Source organism: Condylura cristata, unplaced genomic scaffold (assembly GCF_000260355.1).
Source record: "Condylura cristata isolate star-nosed mole 26May11 unplaced genomic scaffold, ConCri1.0 scaffold00009, whole genome shotgun sequence".
Taxonomy (NCBI): domain Eukaryota; kingdom Metazoa; phylum Chordata; class Mammalia; order Eulipotyphla; family Talpidae; genus Condylura; species Condylura cristata.
In genome coordinates this window covers 43,454,122-43,459,644 of record NW_004567110.1, presented here as the reverse complement: position 1 = coordinate 43,459,644, position 5,523 = coordinate 43,454,122, and the positions used below count along the sequence as shown (strand labels likewise).

At 35.7% G+C, this 5,523-nt stretch overlaps 1 protein-coding gene across 1 annotated transcript in view; it reads right to left on the bottom strand.

Annotated features, from left to right (window-relative positions):
- TCEB1 (transcription elongation factor B (SIII), polypeptide 1 (15kDa, elongin C)) overlaps window positions 1-5,523 on the bottom strand; it is a 19,129-nt gene that overhangs the window by 7,687 nt on the left and 5,919 nt on the right. The window lies entirely within an intron of this gene.

Here is a 5,523-nt window from a genome sequence, read left to right as displayed (position 1 = left end):
CCTCTTTAGGACTGAGCTTTAAGGAGATTCTTTGTTTTCATTGTCTTGATTAGTAGACTCTAAAGCAAGTGTTTGCTGAATGAAGGGTAGTATGACAAATCTAAGGGTATGAAGTATCTTTCAAGAGAATGAAAAAGGCAAGATTTGATGTTTCAAGTGTGTACATCTGTAATACATTTTATTATCCATTGTTTCTGCATTTAGGTGATTAAGGTTCTGATATTTAACAGTGAAGTGGTTAAAAAAAGAGCACATTTTCTTTGAAGGGTACACATTTTCAATAACTATGTTTTAACAGCATTTTTTCAAAGGAGGACTGTATTTTTAACACTTTTAAAAGTTTATTTATGCATGCACACATACAAGAAATTGGGTACAGGCCAGAGGGGGTGTGTGTGTGTGTGTGTCAGGAGCCATCTGCTGTGTGTGTGTGTGTGTGTGTGTGAGTGTGAGTGACAGGAGCCATCTGCTATGCTATGTGGGTCAGCTCCCTGGGCTGGGATAGAACTTATGCTGCAGTGGCTGCAGATAGCTTCCTATTAACCACTTGTTCACGAGGGAGGCCTCTATAATGCTATTTTTTTTTAAGTCATCACCAGGGAAATAACATATCTTAATGAAATAACATATCTTAAGAATTTCCTGACCAATATTTTATTCCTACTCTAAGAAAATGAACCTTAACGTATTTAGAACAAGAAAGGTACATGGTGATAATACATGTAATTCCTCAACTCAAAAAACCAAAACAACAATTCGACATACAAAGAGGTGGAATCATTTGTTTAAGGTGGTGACAGTGGGAGCAGAGATCAAATCTGTTAGTCTAGGACACTTGCCAAACATGGAGGGAGCTATCTAAAGTATCATTTCTAATGGCTGTAAATTTATAGCCCAATATGTGGTCATAAAAATCGCAATGAATGCCTCTCTTACCTTAAAACACTTTCACAGGGGAGTTAATATTCCCATTAAAAAAATGAGGAAACAGTAAGAGCTGAGCTATTTGCCCAGCTTTTACAGCTTAGGTGGCAGCATGATTTAAACCTAGGGAGGCTTACATTTTTTTTTTTTTAAAAAGATTTATTAATTTGTGCATACAGACTTGGGGTACAGGCTAGAGGTGCAGAGGCAGTGAGAGGATTCACCAGAGACAAAGCAGGGAGCAGAACAGACAGATCAACCAAGTACACTGCTGGGGGCGCAGCGGGTGGGTCAGGAGAGGTCTGCCATGTCATGTGGATCACCTCTGGGTGGGAATTTGAACTCACGCTGAAGTAGCTTTAGCTTCTTAGTGCTGTGCTCCCCTACCAGGGAGGGCCTGGTAGGTGTACTTTTAAAGCTCACACTTGCTTCCATCATTCCATGCTATCATGGTAAAAGAATCTTGTGCTCCACTTAAGACATCTTATCTGCTACTGTGGAGAGTTGCTGATATACATACCTTAGATAGTTGTTAAAAATTATAAAGCGCTGTCGTTTTATGACAGCAAGCAATTAAAAAATCCAAGCCCCCTATTTTCTTGTTTGAAATCATTCTTTAAAAACAAAAATAAGATACACTGGAAAAGTTACAACAAGGTTTTCTACTTGAAAATCTCCAGGGCAAAACATCTAGGATGTTTACTTAAGTAGTGGTAACTATGCAACCATGCAAAGTTACATCTTAGAACCCTTTGGGTAACAACAGTTTCTTCACACATTTCTTAATATAGCAAGTTAATTCCACCTTTTATAGAAATAAAGGTTAAGGGGGGGAGGGGGACAAGTTACTCCTTCATTAACAAAGAAAGAGTGACTGACATTTAGAGTTAAAAGGAAAATTTAATTCATCAATGGAGAACTTACAAACATTTAAAATGATTAAATTTAGATGTAACCCACAAATTGGCCACAGAAATCTATGTTTGGAGCTATGAAAATCTTTTTAAATATTTGAACTTTTATTTCATTACTAAATTGAGTTCTGGAAATAAGAATTTGGTAGTAAAAGTGGGCGGCACTTAGGGTGAGAAAAGGTCTAGGTAGAAGACAAAGTCATTAACTAAGCAAGACTTGAGATATTATTGTGCTGTAGAGATAGCTATATAAACAATGCTTGTATAATGTTTTTCTACTTCTTGGTAACAAACAGAAATGCTAGCAGAACCAAGGGCTTACATTGCATGTAGTTAAATCAAGCATCATTAAACATTGGAAATTTAAAAAATAATTTTGCCAGCAACACACAAGAACAGCACCATTCCTTTTCTGATCTGAAATGTTACCTTTATCATATATTATATTACTAGATATTTTTAGACTATATTCTTTTCCATCAATCCGTTTATACCAGTCAATATCCCCACTGGTTTAATTACAATAGTGTGAAAACTTGTTTTGCTAAATGGTTGGGGCAAAACCATTTTGTTCTTATTCTCTATTAAGGTGTACTTTTAGGGAGGTACTTTATAGTTCCTATTATGAATGGAATTTGGTTTCCTATTATGTTTTTTGAAAGGTTATTGTTCTGAAGAAAAACTTAAAATCAGTAAGTTGAACTTGTATTCCCTAACATCATGAATTCTCTAACATTTTTTAAACTGATGTGTTTGGATTATCTGAATAGAAGAGAGCAACAGCTACAATTCTGTTCTTTGTATTTTTGTCTTTTTACATTACCTGTTTATTTGAAGGGGAAAAGGGTCAGATGTCTAATTGATAGCTTTCATAAAAATACAAACTAAGACATTAAGGTTTGCTAAGCATTGGGGATGAGAGGAAATGGGTGATACTAAACAAACAGCACAAAATTTGAATTTGGAAGGCAGCAAAAAACATCAAGAAGCTACTAGTACTTTTTAAGAATCTACTTCAGAAAAACTAGCACTGTGTACAGAGGCAAACAGAAGGCTATCTACTATATCTACAAATAAAATACTGAAATGGGCCTCTCTGGTGCCCTCGGGGTTAAATCTCAGTGCTATCATCTCTACTGCCTGAGAATGGTCCCCAGTTCCGGAAGATAACCCACAAATGGCACAGCAGACCTCTGCTGTCTTGCCTGCTGCTCTCCTCAGTAGTGTATTTCACTAGATTTGTCTGCTCAGCTCTCCAGTCTCTTCCTGGTGAATCTTCTCATGCCTTTCACCTCTGACCTCCACCCCAGTTTTATGAAAACCTCCCCAACCTGCAAAATATAACACACCAAAAAGGCTGACTAGTAAGTATTTTCAGCATTTTATTTAGGGGACTAAATAGAAATAGGCTATGTTGACCTCCCTGGTGATGCAAGGGTTAAGTGTCAGCACCCTAACCTCTCAAAGACCTGCCCCCCACCCTCTACCTGTGGCCTATACCCCATCTTGCCATATGCACGAATAAGTAAATATTAAAAATAGGCTATGCAGAGTTATTAAAATTATGGGACACTGAAAAGGAGTAACTTAAATATGTAATAACATGGCAATATGAAGATAAATGGACTTTTTAAAAAGTAGATCAGAACACTAAGTATAGTTATGGCTTCTAAATTATTAACTTCATATTTTCTGGAGATGAATAAAATGCATAAAAATACATGTTCAAAAGTATAAGTAACTAGAAAAATGGGTGATACTTTGCCCACTTGATAACTAAAAAAGTGTAACTTAAAATATTGATGGCTGTGATTTAAAACTCACTAAACACGTGTAGAACCAAGAATCTAACGAAAGGAACTACTATTAGCCAAAGAATGATTACTTTGGGAAACAAATTAACCACTGACCAAAATTTATCTCATGGCTTTGGCCATGAAATACAAATTGCAGTAATTAGGATGCAATTTCACTGACATCAAAATATCCTGCTGAGAATATGCAGTATCATTGCAAACAGTATTGCTCAAGAGAGTTAAATCTCACTCAGGCGTATTACATTTATAACACTTAGTGCTTGCCTAGGCAGTCATTTTAATACTTTTAGTGAGTAGTCCCTCTTGCCATTTTTTCTCCACTGTGGAATTTTAAGTATACAAAAGCTTCATAGCTGCCTTATAAGTTAAGTTTCCACAGGCCAGTTAGGAGATTTCCAGTATAACTGTGGTTGTGAGATAATGTTAAAATGAAATGCCATATAATAAATACCAGTCCTGCCACAGATAGTATTATCCTGGAGTTTTCTAACATAATAATCAATGGCATGATATTCTGGACTAAAAAAGATTAATTCTTTTCACATTTTTCCTTGATGTAAGAATTTAATAACTTTGACCTTTTAGATAACATAATAGAAATTATTCGAAGTTTACTGAAATATTTTGGGATCCTTTGAGGGAGTGACTAGTAGCAAGGTCTTACTTTCTAGTAGTATGTCTCACAAATACCAGTGCTATGACTTCCTATCATGATTTACAGGCTTTAGGAATTTTGTTTAGAAGAAATCTGATACAGTAGTCTATTTTAAAAATGGTCACAAATAATTAACACCAATGATAGTACAGTGGGTTGTATGGTCAACAATCATGTTAAATGTCCTTGCATACACTGAGAATGGTTTTCAACAACAGCACAATAGGTAGAAAAGAGAAATATGATTTTAAGAACAATTTTAGAACTTCACACTAGAAAAGAAAGGTAAGTGAATTAAGGCATGACTAGGAAAAAATTGGAAAATTACTGCTATCTCACATTATACACAAAAAAACAACTCACAGTGGTTCAGTTAAAACTTAAAAGGTAATGAATAGGGCCCTCTCTGGTGGCACAAAGGGTTAAAACGCAACACTACTGAAGCTATGTGGCGACTGGCAACATGAGTTCAATCCCCAGCCAGGTAGGTGACCCACATGATGTGTCAAAACCCTCGTCTTGCCAGCTGGCTGCTCCCCTCAGCAGTTTATTTCAGAACATCTACCTATTCTGCTCCCCACTCTGTCCCTGGTGAATCCTCTCAAACACACCCGCCCCTGCACCTCTGGCCTGTACCCCAGTTCTTGTGTGCATAAATAAATAATGCTTTAAAAGAATAAAGTTACTAAGAGAATATGTTAATGTGATCAGTATAGGCAAAGATTTCTCAGCGAAGATATTAAAACAAGCCATAAAAGAAAATTATTATTCCATCAATATAAAACATTTTATCCCTTCCAGATAAACAAACGTTTTAATTTCTTCTAGAACTGCAGGCTACCATATTATGAAGCTAAAAGCATATCATTCTTAAATGCATCAAATTTTGTTGCTTATTTATTTAAATAAAAACACATGACCCTCCCCATCACATAAACAAGTAACTCTTACATCTAGTTTGAAAATTTTATCAGCAAATTATCTATCTGAAGACCTATTACATAGTATTGTATTATACCTGAAAACAAGGCTGCTTTATCTTTACTGCATTTATGAGTCACTGGTAATGAACCACTAACATAGTGAACCTTCTAATATGTTTGGAAATAAAAACTAGTATCTATGGAGGTTTTTTTTATTCTTGCTTTTCCAAGGTATTTCTGGATCCAGAAAAGATTAGTTTGGAAAAGGAGTTCTTTTTAGTTCAGAAAAC